The sequence below is a fragment of the Molossus molossus genome, unplaced genomic scaffold, assembly GCF_014108415.1.
Source record: "Molossus molossus isolate mMolMol1 unplaced genomic scaffold, mMolMol1.p scaffold_m16_p_11, whole genome shotgun sequence".
In the NCBI taxonomy this organism is placed as follows: domain Eukaryota; kingdom Metazoa; phylum Chordata; class Mammalia; order Chiroptera; family Molossidae; genus Molossus; species Molossus molossus.
In genome coordinates, this window is record NW_023425346.1 from 8,062,674 (window position 1) to 8,083,581 (window position 20,908).

Here is a 20,908-nt window from a genome sequence, read left to right on the forward strand (position 1 = left end):
GGTAGGAGCTGGGGGGAAGGGGAATAGGTGAGGAATTCCAGTTTTGTAAGAGGAAGAGTTTATGGTGATGCTGCCTAACATTGTAAATGTCCTTAAATCTACTGTAGACTTAAAAATGGTAAAGACTTTTATGCTGCTTATTTACACTTAAAAAAAAAATTCTCCATCCCATTCATCAAACCTTACTTTCCACTAGTCTTATATGCAGTTTGCCTTTCACTTTGTTCTCTTCATTTCACTCCCCGTATAACACCCACTCCCTGAGCCTTTGCCCGGTGGTGCGTCTTCTCTGGAATGCTTTCTTCATTTTCAAAAGTCTGCTTGTGCTTTTGCCCTAAAGATGTAACTGACCTGGGCCCCGAGGCTAAGGCAACCAGATTCCATCCTTATGTAGGCCTCTTGGTTAAGGCGACTACATAATTCCATTTTTTATCATCAATGGCCCTTCCTCCATATTTTTCCAATAATAGGTTAATTACCCATAGAAGTAAAGGAGGGGTATAGGTATTTGCAGGCATTTGCAGGTACTGGTGAGCCCCTAAATAATGCTAATTTTGACTTCTGTAATCACTGTCACACCCACTATTGTACTGGTCCTGGGGGGGGGCGGGGCGGGGGGCGGCGGCAAAAGGAGGATGGGGCTTCTGTCTTTAAAAATCCAGCCAGCCAAAAGAAGCCTGGCTGCTGATCTGAGGGCAGACTATGCTCCCCCACAGCCCGCCAACGAGAATAAAGCGCTCCTTTACAACTTGGCTGTGCCTCTCTGGTTATCTTGCTGACACATTATAACATAACCTTTTCTAGATTCCAGGAACCAAATTCCCCATGTCCTCTCTCTTTTCTGCACCTCACAGAGGGGCCTACACATGGCTTTATTGTTTTAGCTTAGTCTCTCCAACCATAACATTTACACCCGAGTATGGGGGCATTATCTTACAGTTCTCCCGCACCCCTCTCCCAACACACCCACAATACCGCCAACACGGAGCGTGGCAAAGAGCTTCCAGTGGACACAATGCACTGGACCCCGAGATGGAGGGCGTCAACTCACACTCTAAGAGTGATTTCCACGAGGCAGTGCGTAATCGCACACAGCTTACAATGTCAAATTGCCGGCGAGCGCAGGGTCTTTAGGATCCTTAAATGCAGCCGTACAACTTGCACCGCTGTCGGGCCTCTGAAACACTTTCCCACATGGTATCATTAGAGGGGAATGCGAGAGGCAGGGCAGAGACAGCGTCGGGGAGACGCTCCAGTAAGAAAAGCACGTCCCAAAGGTCTGCGAGGGCTCCACTCCGCAGGCCCCGCTACAAAGAGGTCAAAGAACCGTTAAAAAGTTGTGCTTCCGGCTCAAGTGTCCGCGCCTACTCTGGGAGGGAAGGGAAAAAGGACGCCGGGTACGGAGAGTCGTAGGGCACAATTTCCGTCATCCCAGTCGCCCGCTCCGGGCCGAGCGCGCGTAACCCAGAAGTGAAAAGGCCGTTTCCTTCAGGTATTAGACCCCCCGACTGGAGAAAGTTCCAGCCAGACGGCTTTCAGACTGCTTTCTCCTGAACTCTCCTCACCACACTGCCAGCTTTCTGATGCCCTATAGCCTTGCCCCTTAGAGACGACCCCCTTGTCTAGCCTGAGTTTTGCCGCAAGTTCCCAAGGGGCTCAGCAGCTCTGTGGCCACGATTCCCCTAAAGAACTTTTACCCTACGGGTGCCCATCAGGGTCAAGTGACGTCCTCCGAGGAGGCGAAAGCTGCCGGAACTCGCAGCCGGAAAGCCGGCGGCTGCGCAGGGTGTTACGATAGAGAAGCAGCCGCCTCTCTGGTCTACGGTTTACACACTCTATGGTCCAGCTGGGTCGGTGGCGGTAAGGGGAACTGGGCGAGCGCACTGCGCAGGCGCTCTCGGCTTTTTTTTTTTTTTTTTTTTTTTAATCCCCGCACCAAGCACTTAACCTCATTAGGGTGGAGGAGAAGGCGGCGGCGATCTGGTAAGGCGGCGGCAACTATAGCGAATAATACTGCTGTAAGTGTCCGGTTAGGGCGAGGAGATTTGGACCCCGGCCCTCCCAGGCCCCTGCCCCCTCCCCCGCGTGGAGGGCGCCCGGACTGGGTGGGGGCGACGTCCAGCTTTGTCATCGGTTCTTGGGTGCACTTTTGGGGGAGGGGGCGGCCCTAGGTGGGAGCCCGGCGAAGAGCGGGATGGGAGGGTTGTTTTTCCTACAAGAAGGTCGCTGGTCCCAGGCTGCTTTGCAGAGGTTGGGGGTGGGGGGCGGCGGCTGTGAGGTCAGCCTTGCTTTGTGTGCCCCTTTCTCTTTTCCTCTCCCAGACCCCACCCCTGACCAGAGTCAGCCCGCCGGGTGGGAGAAGCCGGCGAACCCCGAGTCGCATTTGAAAAGAGCCCGGAATTGCGAGGGTGGGGGCAAGGGAGAGAAACCCACAACAGCTCGTCGGCGAGTGATGGGTGTGGAGAAAGATCCAGAGGGAAGGGGTGCCGGGAGGCGGGCGGCCGGAGCTCCAGCCCCGCCAGACAAAAGCTGACGCGCGGCGCGGCGCGGCGCGGAGCCGCGGGCCGGGCGGGATGCGGAGGGTCCCCTTGGTCCCCGGGGCCCGCAGATAGCTCCTTTCAGAAGCCGGGAAAGTGGACAAGTGCTGAGTTAAGCCTTGTGCAGCCTCCTCAACTTGCCTTTGTTGTTCTTTGGTATTGGCAGAGACGCTCTGACGAAGATGAGTGTGATCTTGCACCTTATTCTGGTTGGGTACAATGGAGCTAATCGAATTTTGCTTTCCATTTTCCGAGTCGCTCGGTAGAGTATGGGGTTTTCCAGAGTCTAACTTATTACATAATGCTTTTGAAATAATTATGTTTGTTTCTAAAATTAAAAAAAATATATGTGGAGCCTGAAAAGCATGTTTTGTTGCATCTGGGTGAGTTTCTCTGTTTTGGGGTTCGTTCATTAAATACTGACCATTCGCGGAACCTGTGAGCTCTTTAAACACGATACTTTAATTTGTAGATGTGGCAGTGCGAGCTTCAGATTATCTAGTCCTTTGGGAGGCTGTGATGCAGAAGCTCAGAAGAGAGAAATAGTTGCATGCTACCATGTGCCTTGCACGTATGCGGATGCCACAGTCTGTTATAAATTCTGGCTTTAAAAGTTGTTTCTATTACTGTTACTACTATTATTATTTGTGGTATATACTGAGCACTAGGTGTGAGGAATCCTGGACAGTGGGCTCCTTTTGCTCATCTAGGGAGTGGGAGAATAGTAACATTGATGCATACAGACCATATAAATAACAAAAATAACCCCACCGTGTCCCAGTTATTCAATATTATTATTATTTTTATCCTCACCCGAGAACATTTTTTCGTTTTCTGTTCAGATAGAGTGGGAAGGAGAGAGAGGAAGAGAGAGAGAGAGAAACATCGATGTGAAAGGGAGACATCGAATGGTTGCCACCCGCACGACCAACCAGGGCCGGGGACAAACTGCAACCGAGGTACATGCCCTTAGCGGGAACCGAACCTGGGTTTCTCTGGACTGCAGGCTGACGCTCTAATCGCTGAGCCAAACCTGCCAGGGCTATTCAATATTATTTATCTTCTCCATTTGCTAAGAGAGGTTTAAATTTTGGTGAGCTGTTTGCTTATTCATCTTTGTAAACTTGTGTAATTGAACTTTTTTTTTTTTAGCAATTGTTATTGAAATCTCCATTTCTGTAATTCATAGTTTATCAGCTAACGTGTAGCACTGTTTTAGATTCTTAAAGTTGTAATTTTTATTGAGTTTTCAGCCATAGCTTTATATTCTCTCAACTAAGAAATCCTTTGAAGAAATTGTTGGTGACGGAAGTATCAAATACTGTATCTGCTTGTTATAATCTTAAGTGGCAAATAAAGAAAAGGCCTTTACTAAGCTTACATTTTAGTGTTAGAACTGAAAACCCAGATCTCCTAGTGTGTCAGGATTTTGGCCACAGAACTCAACTTTATGTAAAAGAGGTGAGCATTTTTTGTACTAATAGGAAGCAAAAATCTGAAACTTGGTGTGTTGTGCTTCAAGTAACAACTGTGATAGGATCTCTTCAGTGTAGTTCAGATGATGGGAACATGCTTTTTATAGAGCAAGATTTCAGACCCTTAAAATAGTTTGACAGGGATGTTGAGAAGTGATTGGCTGGAAGAACATTAGTTTATTGTTCAAATGTGTTCTGTTTTGTTCACTGGTTTTGGTTTTAGATACTTGCTTTAGTCTTCTGTTAATTCTATTTTCTTTTTAATGTTTTTTCTTTATTGATTTTAGAGAGAGGAGAGAGAGATGGAAACATCGATCAGAGAGAACATCGATTGGCTGCCTCCTGCATGCCCATCACTGGAGAGTTAGCCCACAACCTGGGCATGTGCCCTGATTGGGAATTAAACCTCTTGGTGCATGGGTCGATGTTCAACCACTGAGCCACACCAGCCAGGCTAATTCTATTTTCTTAAGTGACTCAGTCTCATGATTTATAAGTTAGGTGAGATAGTTTATTGTATCTGAGACTTAAATTTTGTTTTTTGAGACTCCATGTCGTCTTTTTTTTTTTTTGTTCAGACAGAGCGGGAGGGAGAGAGAGAGGAAGAGAGAGAGAGGGAAACATCGATGTGAAGGGACACATCGAGTGGTTGCCACCCGCACGACCAACCAGGGCCGGGGACAAACTGCAACCGAGGTACGTGCCCTTAGCGGGAACCGAACCCGGGTCTCTCTGTACCGCAGGCCGACGCCCTAACCGCTGAGCCAAACCGGCCAGGACAGAGATTCCATGTAGTCTTAACAGTCTTCTACTTAAAGTCATAGCTTTTGGATTATTATATGATACTTTTTTTTTCTTTATTGAATTTAGAGAGAGGAAGAGAGAGGGAGAGAGATAGAAACATCCGTGAAAGATTGGCCACCTCTTGCATGCCCCCCACCAGGAATCAGGCCCACAGCCTGGGCATGTGTCCTGACTGGGAATCAAACCGGCAACCTCTTGGTGCATGGATTGATGCTCAACCACTGAGCCGCACCAGCCAGGCTATTGTATAATACTTTTTTTTTTTTTTATCCTCACCCGAGGACATTTCTTTGCATGTATCTTCAGATAGAGTGGGAGGGAGAAAGGGAGGGAGGGAGAGAGAGAAACATCGATGTGAGAGAGACACATAGACTGGTTGCTACCCACACAACCCCATCCGGGGCCGGAGACAAAATGCAACCTAGGTACGTGCCCTTAGTGGGAACCAAACCCAGGACTCTCTGGTCCGTGGGCCGACGCTCTAACCTCTGAGCCAAACGGGCCAGGGCTATATAATACTTTTTATTTTGTAGTACTAGTAGTAAATATTAAAACAATTGATGGGATTATAAATATTAGGCTTAGAGCTGAGTTATTAAAACTGTCAGCTTATTTTAATAACTGCAAGTCTGGTTGTCATATTAAATAGTAGTAAGAGTAGACAGTAGTGAAAAATAGCAAATGTTTAAAAATAATCATCTAAAAGATATTCTAGAAAATAAGAGAAGGATCTATTAGTCTTTAAAAAAAAAAATAAGTAAAGAAGAAATCATTGCCCTGGCCGGTTTGGCTCAGTGGTTAGAGTGTTGGCCTGTGGTCTGGAGAGACCCGGGTTCGGTTCCTGATAAGGGCATGTACCTTGGTTGCAGTTTTTCCCCAGCCCTGGTTAGGTTGTGCGGGTGGCAGCCACTCGATGTGTCCCTTTCATGTCGATGTTTCTCTCTCTCTCTCCCTCCCACTCTATCAAAAAATGGAAAAATGTCCTTGGGTGAGGATTAAAAAAAAAAAAAGAAAAAAATCATCGATGAAATAGTTTTTGGTTTATAAAATGTAATTTAAGAAATTAATCTAACCTTTTTTACCCAGTGCAATCAGGGTAACATCCATAAAATTTATGTGTGTGACTAAATGATCTCTAAAGGCCTTATTATTTTAGCACCAGAATTTACTGATTGTTCCACCACCCCAGGCGAAATACTCCTTTATGCCCAGACCATGCATTATTGCCATACCGAAAGCTTTTTCTCCCCAGATTTTACGACAGTCCCAGTCTATGTCTCCCCATGGATTCCTGAAGACCTAGCTCAGATGGGGGCATTTCTTCTTCTACATTTTTATTTTCTTCCTGCCTCTTGCCTGGAAGTCTCCTCATTCCTTGCTGTTCCCTATTGTATGTATTCGTTACCTTCCTCTTTGGAAGGTCACTCCTGTGTATTTATTCTTGTCTAGATCCTTGAGGGCGCTGGGAGTTTGTAGAACACTTTGTGGTGTGCTCTGTTGCTTATTCCTGGGACTTGTGTAACTAGTCACTGTGCATGAAAGAATAAGTCAGTGTATCATAACTTAAAATAATAGGATTTGAGCCTTGGAAAAGTTCTTAGAGGCCCCATAGTCCAGTATCCTACCTTCTGCCTACTATAGTCTGATCATCAGCTTCAAACTGCAGCTATACTTCATTGTTACTGGACAGGTTTTGGTTGCTAGAAAGGTATTTTAGACTGTACTAAGTCTCCCCCTCCCCTTTTACCTGTTGATTTTAGTTATATCCCCTGAAGGAACATGTATGAAGTCTGTTTCTTCTCCACATAATAACCTCGTTTCTAGATTTATTGATTAATTCATTTATTAAACTTTTCTTTTTAGTTAGGTACCAGGTCCCATGAGGGAACAGGTGAAGACATACATGGTCCTCATACTTCATGGGCTCACAGTCTAGGACAGACAGACAAAATGTTAATGAGTTGATATCAGTTATGCTGGAAGTGTGTAAATCCTTCCTGTTTAATATGATTTCAGCATGCTTTAGGCAATTCTGATTTTGTTAGTGACTTTTATTTTTTATTAAAAACATTTTTTTAAAATTGATTTTAGAGAGAGAGGAAGGGAGAGGGAGAGATAAATAGAAACATTGATGAGAGAGAACATCAATTGGCCACCTCCTGCATGTCCCCCACTGGGGATTGGGCCCACAACCTGGGCATGTGCCCTGACCAGGAATTGAACTGGCAACCTCTTGGTGCATGGGTCCATCCTCAACCACTGAGCCACACCAGCTGGGCATGATTTTGTTAGTGTCCTTTAAATGCAGTGTTTGAAATAAAACAATTTGATGTGACTTGATCAGCATATACACTATTGTCTTAGGTTAGGAAACTGTATCAAAGACTTTAAAACTTCATTGTGCATTCCAGCTCTGCCACTTACTAGCTCTGTGACAATTGTGCTATGGGCTAGTTAAATCATCTCTTTGTATTTTAGTATTTTCATCTAAAAAATGAGAGTGAAAGGAGGATGGTGTTAATAGTAGTACCTACTTATAGGGTTGTTGTAAGGATTTAATGAGATAATATATGTGAAGTGTTGCAAATAAATGGATTAATACATAACATGTACAGTTAATATTTATAACAATGTAGTACTGGTAGCAAGTTACCAGAATCACTTGGGGAGCTTGTTAAAATAAAATGGCGCCCTGGCCAGTTTGGCTCAGCAGTTAGAGCATTGACCTGAGGACCAAAGAGTTGTGGGTTCGATTCCAGTCAAGGCCACATACCTCAGTTGCAGTTTGGTCCCTGACCCAGACCATTGTGGGAGGCAGCCAGTCGATGTTTCTCTCTCTCACATCTGTTTCTCTCTCCCTCCTTCCCTCCCTCTTCCTTCCTCTCACTCTGTCTGAAGGTAAATGGAAAAATATCCTAGGATGAGGATTTAAAAAAACCAAAACATACTCACACACACACACAGGAATAAATGAATAAGGCTTACATATGTACATATATATAATACATATGTTATATACACACACACATATATATATACACACACATATATGTGTGTATGTATATACATATATATACACACACATACATATATATATATGTGTAGGCCATATTCATTTATTCCTGTCTACCTAGAGATTTGGTCAGTTAAGTCTGAATGGAAAAGTTGGGCAGCCACGGTCAACAATCTCCAGGTGATTCTTAAAATCTCCAAAGTTTGAGAACCCTACACTCTATATTAATATTGTCAGTGATTGCATTGACTTTTACAAAGTTAAAAACTTACCAAGTAATAGGTGAATGGATTTTCCTAAAAGATTCAAACAGCACAGATAAAGTGAAATGCATGGCCTTAGATCCCAAGCATTATCCACTTATGATCAGTTTGGAACATATCCTTCTAAACACTGTTACCCTTTTTTGTAACTACATATATATATATGAATATTTTCATCATAATAGCCAGATTTAAGGGAAAAACAATTTTTTTTGTTTTTTGTTAATCCTCACCCAAAGATTTTTTTCCCATTGATTTTCAGAGGGGGGAGAGAGAGAGACATTACTGTGAGAAAGACACATCGATTGGTTGCCTTCCACACGTGCCTGGACCAGAGCAGGGGATTAAACCTGCCTTTGACCAGGAATCCAACCCCTGACCCTTTGGTGCTCAGGCTGAGGCTCTAACCACTGTGCAACACTGGCCAGGGCAAAAAAAAAATAGTTTTTTCAAAGCACATTAAAAAAAAAAAATTAATTTTTTTCTTTATTGATGTTAGAGAGGAAGGGAGAGGGAGAGAGAGATAGAAACATCGATGAGAGAGAACATTGATTGGCCGCCTCCTGCATGCCCCTCACTGGGGATTAGGCCAAAACCTGGGCATGTTCCCTGACCAGGAATTGAACCGGGGACCTCTTGGTGCATGGGTGGACGCTCAACCACTAAGCCACACTGGCCGGGCTCAAAGCACTTTTTTTTTTGTCTTTACCCGAGGACATTTTTGCATTTATCTTTAGTTAGAGTGGGAGGGAGAAAGGGAGGAAGAGAGAGAGAGAAACATGATTGTGAGAGAGACACATGGACTAGTTGCCACCCACACAACCCCAACCTGGGCAGGGGACAAACTGCAACGGAGGTAACGTGCCCTTAGCGGGAACCGAACCAAACCTGGGTTTCTCCAGTCCGCGGGCCGATGCTCTAACCACTGAGCAAACTGGCCAGGGCTCAAAGCACTTTTATATTCATAATCTTATTTGTCCCCTCCTAAGTCCTGTGTGGTAGGTAGGTGAGATACCACCATTCTGTCAATTTACAGATGAGAAACCAAGACCTGCAAGTTAAATCCCAGTATGTGATAGAGCTAGATGAGAACTGGGCCTTCCATTTCTCAGCTTAATGTTCTTTTCATGTATACTGTCTCTTAGCTACAAAATTGTGTTGGCTTATATTGAAGTTGTGGTTCATGAAGTCTGATCTTTTTGCCATGTGTAGATGCCAAACCAGATCTCCTCCTGTCTTTTAGTGTGTTTATACTTGCTTTTAAAAAAATATAAATTCAAGGTTTAGTAGTTACGTATATCTGTTAAGATTTATCTTTTTGTGAGGAAAAAAAATTGCACTGGCCTTGTGACCATCTGTTAGCATGGTGCATTTCAGTTAGTTAATCTTTGTTCAGGATAGCTGAGGTCAATGAATCTACTTTTCACCTGCTTCTGTAACTGTTGTTCAATTAACTTGCCAAGCAGAATGAGTAAAATTTATTTATAGTCTTATTACAATAATATAACTATAATACAGAAAGGTCAGAGACCAGAGGAGGAAAACCTACATGGAACCATTCTAACACAAGCTGTTATTTCTTAATGTATCACCCTTTGAGGCTGTCCACATGTCCATACTTTGTGGAAAGTAATTTTAGGTTTTGCCATGCTTTATGAATAGTTTCCGTGTAATGACAGAGTATGCATCATTTTAGTGTTTAATAGCTTTCTCATATTTTTGTTGATAAGGCATATTTTGGTAAACTGGGATCTTTGACATGCAGGTATGTTATTTTTATATTACATATACTACAATCGTGACTGTCTTTTTGAATATAGTTTTGTGTGTGTGTGTTATTTTTTTCAGGATAAACCCGAAGTGAGATTATTGGGTGATTTTTAATGATTGACTGACCAAAAAGCTATAACAATTAATAATTTTTCTAACAATCTAAGGACATAGCAGTTTCACAGAATTTTTACCGTCTTCTGTGTATAATTTATGTCTACTTATTTTTTATATTACATATACTACAACAGTGACTATCTTGAATATGGTTTGTTTCTTTTGTGGAGAGGGCGTAGAATGTACATTATTTTTGTTTTTAAAAAGAATAAGCAATAATGACAGACTTTCATATAAACCAACTAGATGCAATTTTTATTGGATAGTGTGTGCAGTTGATCTCTCTTCCTTGGTTTCCGCTTCTGTCTTGTGTTGCCAGTAATAGTGCATTTCTAGAGAGAGGTATGGAGCCCGGCCAGTGTGGCTCGGAGGATTGAGTGTGGCCCATGCACCAAGAGGTCACTGGTTCAGTTTTTGGTCTGAGCACATGCCTAGGTTTCAGCTCCGATTCCCAGTAGGTGCAGGAGGCAGCTGATCGATGTTTCTCTCTCATCGATGTTTCTATCTCCCTCTCCCTTCCTCTCTCTCTAGAATGAATACAAAACATGTTAAACAATTAGATTGGTATGAAGGAAAATGAATCCTTTACTTTGGGTGGCAGACTGGTCTATTTGTCAGCATCAGAATGTAACCTAATATTTTTGTGGACTACCTTCAAGTGTTTCTTTAAACAGTTATGCGCAAGGGCCCTACCTGAACTAAGTATTTAGTAATCAGAATGTCTGGTGGTGGAGGCCAGGCATCTGCTTTTTAAACAAGTTTCCCTGGTGATTCTTAGGCCATCAGAGTTTGAGTGCTGCCTCAAGGTCTACCTTCTAGCTAATGTTCTGCTCAGTTTCTTCAGTGTGTGTCTTTCTTGTGAGTAGAGGCAGACTCTTGGAAAGGATTGCTCAGACGTCCTAACAGAGGCCTGTTGTATAGAGAGGATAATTGCCTAGCAGTGCCCTTCCTGATGTAGAGTGGCTGAGTTCATTCTAGGAACAATAAGCCAGTCTTTCCAGGAGCAGTTGAACTGCATAAAAACAGCTCCTTCTCTGAAGTCTCTGATGCTGGTGGCTGTTTTATTGAAGTTCTGGTAAGTCCTGCTCTGTTTAGTGTTAGGGTGGCACGTAGACCTATTGTTACAGTAGGAATAGCCATCATAGACTGACCACCCAGCATTTGCCAGACATAGCCTGGGTGCTATAGGTATACTTTTGTCAATTCTTCTAGCAACATTTAAAAGCAGATGCTATTTTATTTTGTAATGAGGGGACGCTGAGGCTAAGAGAAGTTGAATAATTTGGTCATGGTCACAAAGCTGCAAAGTAGCAGAATTTGGCTCTCAGATTCTTCGGCTTCCTTTTCTTTCTTTTTTTTTTTTTTTTTTTTTTAAAGTTCTGATGTCTTTATTTTCGTATTAGCAGTGATTGATGGTCATTGTTTTTATCCATTTTTCTTTTTTTTTTTTTATCCTCACCCGAGGACATTTTCCCATTTTTTTGTTCAGGTAGAGTGGGAGGGAGAGAGAGGAAGAGAGAGAGAGAGAAACATCGATGTGAAAGGAACACATTGAGTGGCTGCCACCCTCACGAGCAGCCAGGGTTGGGAACAAACTGCAACCGAGGTACGCGCCCTTAGCGGGAACTGAACCCGGGTCTCTCAGGACCGCAGGTCGACGCTCTAACCGCTGAACCAAACCGGCCAGGGTCGGCTTCCTTTTCATTTATCTCTTTTCTTCCAGCACAGGTTATTCCTCCTTCATGAAAGGTCAGTAAGCTGCCTTGGGAGAAAGTCTGCTTCCAGCATCCAGCAGCTACTGGAGATACCTCCTTATTAGTCAGGAAGAATGTTAAGATGCATGTTTCTCACTAGGGTTCCATGAGGGTTAGGTGAGATGATCTACAGACCTTTTTAGATTTAAGTCCCTGATTTGAAATCTACCCTTGGGCAATCTAAATCATTAAAGACTGGATATAAACTTTTTTTTAGAGAGAATGGAAGTGGCGGGGAGAAACATTGATGTGTGAGAGACACATCAGCTGGTTGCCTCTCACACACGTACCCCCCCGGGCCAGGGATCCAGTCTGCAACCCAGGTACTTGCCCTTGACCGGGAATCGAACCCGAGACTCCTCAGTGTGTGGACCAACGTTCTAACCATTGAACAACACCAGCAGGGCAAAACATTTTTCTTTTTAATGTTTTATTGTAAAATATAACAAAATATGCAGTTTAAGTACACAGTTCAGTGGTATTAAGTACATTCACACTGTTGTGCACCCATCACCAGAGTCTGCTTCTAATTCTTTTCCATCACTCCAAACAGAAACATTGCTATTTAGCAGTAAATCCCCATTCCTTTCTCTCCCTCAGCCATTGATAATGTCTATCTGCATTCTGTCTCTGAATTCGCCTATTCTGGATATTTCTTATTAATGGAATAATGTAATATTTATTCGTTTGCCACTGGTTTATCTCACTTAGTGTAATGTTTTCAAGGTTCATTCATATTGTTGCATGTATCAGAATGTCGTTCCTTTTTAATTGCTGAGTAATATTCATCATATTGATATACTAAATTCTGTTAATCCATTCATCTGTTGATGGATATTAGGTAGCTTCCACTTTTTTTTTTTTTATTATTTTTTTTTTTTATTTTTTATTTTTTTTAGCTTCCACTTTTTGACTCTTGGGAACAGTGCTGCGATGTACATTGGTTTACAAATTTGTGTTTTGTCTCTGTTTTCCATTCTTTAGGGTATGTACCTAGGGGTAGACTTACTGGGTTGGGTGGTAATTCTTTGTTTAGCTTTTTGAGAACCCTCCAAACTTTTCCATAGTGACTGTCATTTTACATTCCCAGTAGGAACATATGAGGGTTTCAGTTTCCAGTTTCTTCACATCCTTGGCAACACTTGTTATCTTTTTTTCTCTAAATTTAAAGCCATTCCAGTAGATGTGAATTAGAATCTCATTGTGGTTTTGATTTGCATTTCCCTAATGACTAAGTTGTTGAGCAACTTTTCATGTGTTTATTGGCCATTTGTGTATCTTTTATTTGTTGTTAATCCTCACCTGAGGATAATTTTCTCATTGATTAAAAAGAAATGTTTTTATCAATTTTAGAGAGAGAGGAAGGGAAAGGGAGAGGGAGAGAGACATTGATGAGACAGAAACATCTGTTGGCTGCCTCCTGCATGTCCCTTACTGGGGATCGAGCTTGAAACCCTGAAACCCGGGCATGTGCCCTGACCCAGAACTGAATCTTGGTGCATAGGAGGACGCTCAACCAATTGAGCCACACCAAGCTACACCAGCCAGGGCCCCATTGATTTTTAGATTTGGGGGGGAGAGTGAGGAGGGAGAGAGAGAGGAAAACATTGAGAAATATCATTGAGAGATACATCAGTTGGTTGCCTCCTCCACGTCCCCTTATCAGGGCTAGTGTTCAGTCTGCTACCCAGGTACATACCCTTGACCAGGAATTGAACCCATGACCCTTTGGTGTGTTGGCCAACACTCTAACCACCGGACCACACTGGCCAGGGCAGCCATTTGTATATCTTATTTGGAAAAATATCTATTCAGGTTCTTTGCCCATTTTAAAATTGGATTGTGTGTCTCTCTGTTGTTGAGTTTTATGAGTTCTCATGTATTCTGGGTATTAAACTCTTTATTACATACATGGTTTTCAAGTACTTAATCCCATTTCTCTGTAGGTTGTCTTCACTTTTTTTTTTTTTTATTCTCACCTGAGGACATTTTTCCATTTTTTGTTCAGATAGAGTGGGAAGAAGAGAGAGAGAGAGAAACATCGATGTGAAAGGGACACATCGAGTAGTTGCCATCCGCACGACCCAACCAGGGCCAGGGACAAACTGCAACCGAGGTATGTGCCCTTAGCCGGAACTGAACCTGGGTCCCTCTGGATCGCAGGCTGACACTCTAACCTCTGAGCCAAACCAGCCAGGGCTGTCTTCACTTTCTTTATAATACCCTTTGAGAAACAAAAATTTTAAATTTTGCTGTTCAGTTAATCTATTTTTTCTTTTGCTGCTTTCACTTTTGGTGTCATGTCTAAGAATCCATTGCCAAATTCAGGGTCATAAAGAATTATTCCTGTGTTTTCTTAAAGTTTTATAGTTTTAGCTCTTACATTTAGGTTGTTGATCCATTTTGAGTTAATTTTTTTATATAGTGTGAGGTGGGGATCCAACCTCATGTTTTGCCTGTGGATGTTTTGTTGTTCCATCACCGTTTGTTGAAAACTGATATCAACTTTTTATTTACTTATTTTCTGGCATTTATATTTTATTTTGGGTTTTTGACTTTACCGCTTACGCTCCTCAAATGTACCCCTCCTCTGTCCTGTTGTTTTTCTTTAAAGGAGGATACGCAGATGTTTTGTGTGATTACAGCTTTGCTCTTTGACATATAAGAGACTCTAATACATGTGAATTTATTTCCTTTCTTTAATTTTGTGTAGTCACTTTTAAGTTTTTTGTGTTCCAAATAGATTGCAAGGACCTTCAGAGTAGGGTGTGTTTCATATATATGTATATACATTTTGTTGTTGTTAAGCCTCACCTGAGGATATCTTTCCATTGATTTTTTTTTTTTTTTTTTTTTATAGAGAGGAGGGAGAGGAGGAAAAGAGAGAGAGAGAGAGAGAGAGAGAGAGAGAGAGAGAGAAACAGAAACATCAATGTGAGAGAGACACATACATCTGTTGGTTGCCCCCTGCCCAACCCTGACCAGGGCTGGGGATTGAACCTGAACCCAGGTATGTGCTCTTGACCAGGAATTTAACTCAGGACCCTTTGGTCCACAGGTGTTCGCTCTAACTACTGAGCCAAACTGAGGCTTATATGTCTTTGTTTTCTAATTTCCAACTCTATCTTGTCCCCCTCCACCCCCATCACTAGTGCCCAGTATAGTGCCATGAAAGTCATTTGCTTTTAACTTTTATTGACTGAATTGTTAAGCTAAAACATTATTTTGAGTTTGTGCAGTATACAATATGCAGATGATGTATATAGAATTTTATACCTGAAACCTATATAATTTTATTAAAAAATGAAAGAAAAACATTATTTTGAGTTTGTATAATGAATGTCTATTATTTTTCCAACAAAATATTAAAAATTATTAGAAAACTATTCTTACCCTGGCTGGTTTAGCTCAGTGGTTGGAGCATCAGCCCACAAATCAAAGGGTTGTGGGTTTGATTTCCAGTCAAGGGCATGTACCTCAGTTGCAGGTTTGATACCCGGTCCCAGTCAATGTGTCTGGCTCACATTGATGTTTCTCTCTCTCTCTCTCTTCATTCCACTCTGTCTAGAAGATCATTGGAAAAATATCGAGTGAGGATTAACCAAAAAAAGAAAACTATTCTTTTACCAGAAATCCCAAAAGTTACCTAGTGAAGAAGTATCTGATTTAAAAAAAAAAATCTGGATCTATATTGTCAGATTTTCCTCCATTACCCTGTTCAGTGTTCAGTAGGGTCTTACGTTACTTGTCCTAAGTGGTTTCCTTTGGGAGTCCATTTTGCAGTCTAAAGTCCAGATGTCAGTGAAGGGAAGGCTCAGCTTGAAGGCTGGCCTTTGGTGTTTTATTTTCCGGTAGGTTTTACTCCTACGTAGGTATTTCTTAGTATCTTTTTTTTTCTTTATTGATTTTAGAGAGAGGAAGGGAGAAGGGGGGAGAGAGATAGAAACGTCAATGAAAGACTTAGTATCTTGTTACATAAACACTTTTATGAGTTTCTGGTTATTCATCCAGTGCTTATTTTAGTAGATCATTATTAATAATGGAAACAAAGAATTATTTTATTTTCTAGATCCAAGCAACATAACATCAGAGAGACCAGAGCAAATCTTGTGTTTCATTTTGAGAGACCTAGATACTATTATGAATCCTCACATTTGGGAAAACGACAAAAGAACCTGAGTTAAAAATCTTAAAGAACTTTGTAAGATACTGATTATTAGTCTTTTAAGGACAATTTTCTGTCTAATGCTGATTGAATTTCTCTATTGGTGGTGATTGGCATGCCAGGTAGATCGCCCGTGGCCTTTTGACTGCATTTTAACAGTGAACATCATGGAAAAAACTCTTCATTTTCTCCAGACTTGGAGTAGATTAGTAAAATTCTCAAAGAACATTTGTTTGGACAAAGTAACAATATTTAGATAAATTGTATAGTAATGATTTTTATGGAATCATGAAAGAATGACTAAGCGGTGGAAGTAAAGAATATATCATAATCATTTGATTGCTAGACCTCATAGGGTGGGAAGTAGTGGGATGCAGAAAGGTTGTACGTAAAGGGTTAATGAGAAATGGACCCAAAACACAGAGAGCCTTTAAGAAAACTTGCCATTTAAATGAGAGTCATTCTAGTGTATATCCTGGGAGGACAGAAGAGGGAGGGGCTCCTAATGTAAGGGTGGGAGAGAGATCTGTTCCCTATCTATTTGATCTGAAGGATATGAGGCCCTGAACCAGGTGCATACTCACCTGGCTAGCCACTCTTGGGCCTGTTTGTTGCCCTTATGAGAGCTGTGTTGACTGGGGACCTAGCTTGTGACTGTGGGACAAGAGCCTGGCTCTTGGCCCTATTAATGCCACGGTCTAATTCTTTGAGGTAGTTATAGACAAAGAAAGCTGCTCTTGCTGAGAGGAGGCTGTTTGAAACTAACATCTGGCAGAGAACCCTAGGTCTTGGCAAAATCAGGACTCTAATATTTTTAGATCTTTACTTGAATTACCAAGTAATCAGTGATTCAGTTTTAGAATTTTTGGGGTGAGAGTTAGACATTGTGCTTTTGGGAAACTGGTTGCTGTTGAGATCGCTTGGGATAATGATGGCATTGTTAAATGTATTATTGGCTGTCAATTGTTTTATTTTTAAGTAAAAAGGTACCTCGGGGATCTTCTTATATCCCTTTTTATTATGAGCAAATTTGAATCTGTTTTAGTTGTCTCTGAAGATTCTTTTCATCTTGTTTAAACTACTTACAAAGGAGAAGAGCTGTTAGTTAAATGCATCAATTTTTTAAAATGTAAAATATTTACTTTTGGACAGGTAATACATACACGATTTAAAATTTGTTTTTCTCCTATTCTATCTGCCATCTACCCAGTTCCCTTTCATGTATGAAAAAATGCATGTATGTATAGATACCTACCTTCTCCCAAGCCTCAGTTTTGAATAAGTAATAGCTTATTACAGACTACCTGCATTTTCATTTTTTACTTAATGTAACTTGGAAATCATTCTATGTCAGTGCTTAAAGGATTCCTTGTTTTTTATTTCCAATGAATAGTATGCTATTGTATGGCATGTCATAATTTACCTAGCCCTCTACTGAGGAACATTTAGTTTTTTTTCTAGTCGTTTGTGTTTATAAACAATGCTGCAAAGAATGATTCTATAATAATTTATTTTGCCCATGTATGAATAAATAAATTCCCATAAGTTGATAGTTTGGGTTGAAAGTTATGTATCTTTATAAATTTTTGAGAGATACTGCCCTGGCCGGTTTGGCTAGGCAGTTGGAGCGTCGGCCCATGGATCAAAAAGTCGCGGGTTTGATTCTGGTCAAGGGCAGGTACCTCCCTCAGTAGTGGTTTGGCCTCCAGCCCTGGTTGGGGTCACGTGGGAGGCATCCAATGGATGGTCTCTCTCTCATCCATGTTTCTTTCTCTCTCTCACTCTCCTCCCTCTCCACAGTCTATGTGAAGATTAATGGAAAAATATCCTCAGGTGAGGATTTAAAAAAATAATAAAAATTTGAGATATATTGCTAAACTATTCACCCTGTAGGTTTTAGTAAAGTATGAGAATCTTGAAGTTAATACACTTAAAAATGTAATTTTGTAAAAGTATATGACCTGTCTTGTCAGATGTCATTTTTGAATTAAAACCTGGCCATGGTTCAGTGATTAAGAGTGAATTGAGTACTTGTCTTCTCATTATGTGTTTGTTTTTCTGCTTTTGACTTTGCAAGAATTGCATGGCTGGGCTAGCTTCAGAAATAAACTTCGTTTGCTCATAGGTGTTACCAGTGCTGCCTTCTCAAGATGAGTACTAGAAATGGACAATTTGCTGAATAACTGGCTTTCGTATATTTTTTAATTCTTGCCTTAGTAACTGATAATGCCTGTGGTTTCAGGATTATAATTTTATTTGACTTGTAACAGTGTCACTTAACTACAAAGAATTTTGTTTTTTATCCTCACCCGAGGACATTGTTCCATTTTTTTTGTTCAGATAGAGTCCGAGGGAGGGAGAGGGAGAGAGAGAAACATTGAAGTGAAAAGGACACATCGAGTGGCTGCCACCCGCATGACCAACCAGGGCCCGGACAAACTGCAACCGAGGTACATACCCTTAGCGGGAACCGAACCCGGGTCTCTCTGGACCGCAGGCCGACGCTCTAACCGCTGAGCCAAACCGGCCAGGGCTTGGCTACAAAGAATTTTAACATGCTTTTTAATGTTTTAAAATATATATTTTCTTTGAGTAGATAATATTTACATGGTTAAGAAGTTTAAAAGTTACACAAGGATAGAGTGAAATATAAGTCTTCCCCTACTCTTTTGTTCATTCTTCCACATTCCGAGGCAACCACTGTTTCCAGTTTCTTAGATGGTCTTTCAGATCTGTATACGCAAGCTTGTATGTATAAGTGTGGGCTGCATATTGCTCTGTTAGCACCATTATTATTTTTAAATATGTTTTAGAGAGAGAGGGAAGGAGAGAGAGATAGAAATGTCAATGAGAGAGAAACATTGATCTGGTGCCTCCTGCACATCCCCCACTGGGGACTGAGCCCGCAACCCGGTCATGTGCCCTGATGGGGAATCGAACTGGGACTGAGAGGTCCATGGACGACACTCTGTCCCCTGAGCCATACTCCCCGGGCAGCACCATTATTATTTTTAACATGTATTATTTTTCTTATATAAATAGTACATTTTCATTGTGGAAAATATAGTGTTAACATTTTGGTATATTTTCTTTCTTACTTTTCTATGCATGAATAAAATAAATGAATACTTTTTATTTTATGAATAAAAATGATGTCATAAACATACTGTTTTCTAGTTTTCACTAAACTGATTGTAGATATCTTTCCAAACCAGTAAGAACATATTTTTATTATCATTTTTAATGACTGCATGGCAAGCTATTTGGATGTACTAAAATTTCTTTTCTAATTGCCTGTTCTTGAACATTTAGGGTTATTTTCATTAAAAAATTTTCCTGAACAGCTACAAGGAACAACTTTCTACATTGTAGTATACTTGACAAAGTATTTCCTTAGATAAATTCATAGATTTGGATTTACTGGATTAAAAAATATACTTAATGGTTATTGAAAGATGTTTCCAAATTGTTTTAGTTATGAAATTTATTCTTATCAGCAGCATATTAAAGTGTGTATTTGGTTATATTCACTTTTTTAGGCGATCTTTTTGTTTAAATGTATGACTATATTGAGGGTTAGTTCTTTTGGTATTAAAAAGAAAACATATTAGTGTTGACTAGGAATAAGTGCACAGAAAAAGATTGAGGCAGTCACTACTTGGTTTGGAAACTGAGTGTCTGTATGCACAATTGTATATACTAACAGTTAAGGCACAGATATCTTTTTGTGCTTTTGTTTTTGAATATTTTTCCTGAGACCATAAAGTATAAATGTAAAAATATTTTGGTAATTACAATCTTCTATTATAGTTGATCTGAGAAATACAGCAAAATTTTCCTAGCTGTTATGTGTAAGCCTAGTAAAGTATAGATTTAGAGTCTGCTTGAAAAATAGTTGAATGGGGCTGCATAGGACACAGTACATGAAATCATCTTTTCAATAGTGTTTGTCATTGTTCAGCTGATGTTCTAACTTATCCTCTACCAGATCACTTGTATTGCATTGACAGGATTTGCCAATGAATAAATGAATCCCTGAAACCCTCCTTTCAGGTCTCTCTTCAGTAAGTTCAGGACTCCTTTATCACTGAAGGCTCTGTGACTACGTTTTTCCAGTCCATCCAATTCTGTGTCTTTGGTATGACTCTTGGAGCAAGGACTGAAAGTCAAGGAAGTGATTTGGGAGGAGGAGAGACAGTGGGCAAAGCATGTGTTATAATGCCATTGCATTGGCGGTTGCCTGCTGGTGCCCTTGCATTTGTTCCACTGTTGTAGTCTTTCTTTACTCCCTGCTCACTAAGGAGCCATCAGAAAAGTAGATAGTCTTACAGGAAAGCACCTTGATACTGTGTTGGAATAGATTGTTCACTTGTCTTTTTTTTCCTAGTGAACCAGGAGCTTATTGAATACATTAGGTATTCAGTGAACTTAGGAAACTGGTTCACTAAGAGCCTGTGCACATCATGTGTATCTTTTCACTTTTTCTTTTATTTTGGAATAATTATAGATTCACAAGAAGTTGAAAAAATAATACAGAGAGTTTCTGTTTACCCTTCACTCAGATTCCCAAGTGGTTATATATTACCCTTTTTTCTCTCTGCCTTTTTTTTTTTTAAATCCTCACCCGAGAACATGTTCATTGATTTTAAGAGACAGGGGAAGAAAGAGGGAGGGAGAAGAAGGGAGGAAGAGAGGGATGGAAAGAAAGAGATAAATAAATATATATATATTATATAGACATAAGAGAGAAACATTGATTGGTTTGCCTCCTGTAGCGCCCCTACTGGGGCCGGAGGTCCCAGCCCGCAACGTGTACCAGATGACGCTCCAACCAACGGAGCCACACTGGCCAGGGCTCTTTCCCTATTTCTGATCATGCCTTTGGCTTGGCATTGGCACCTGTGGGAAGTACTGAACCTCTGAACTATACACTGCTGATTACTCTCCTAGGGTTACTTGTGTGGATGCGTATGGTTCTTTCTAGTCATGTGTTCTCCATGGCACACTTGC

The 20,908-nt window shown here is 41.0% G+C and overlaps 1 protein-coding gene across 2 annotated transcripts in view; it reads left to right on the plus strand.

Moving 5' to 3' along the window:
- Nucleotides 1-1,912: 1,912 nt before the first annotated feature.
- The window catches only part of CLASP1 (cytoplasmic linker associated protein 1), a 279,036-nt gene continuing 260,040 nt past the window's right edge, over nucleotides 1,913-20,908 (plus strand). For both annotated transcript variants that reach the window (XM_036253618.1, XM_036253629.1), the window contains exon 1: nucleotides 1,913-2,018. The gene's annotated coding sequence lies outside the window, so the exon portion shown is untranslated. The remainder of the gene's footprint in view (nucleotides 2,019-20,908) is intronic.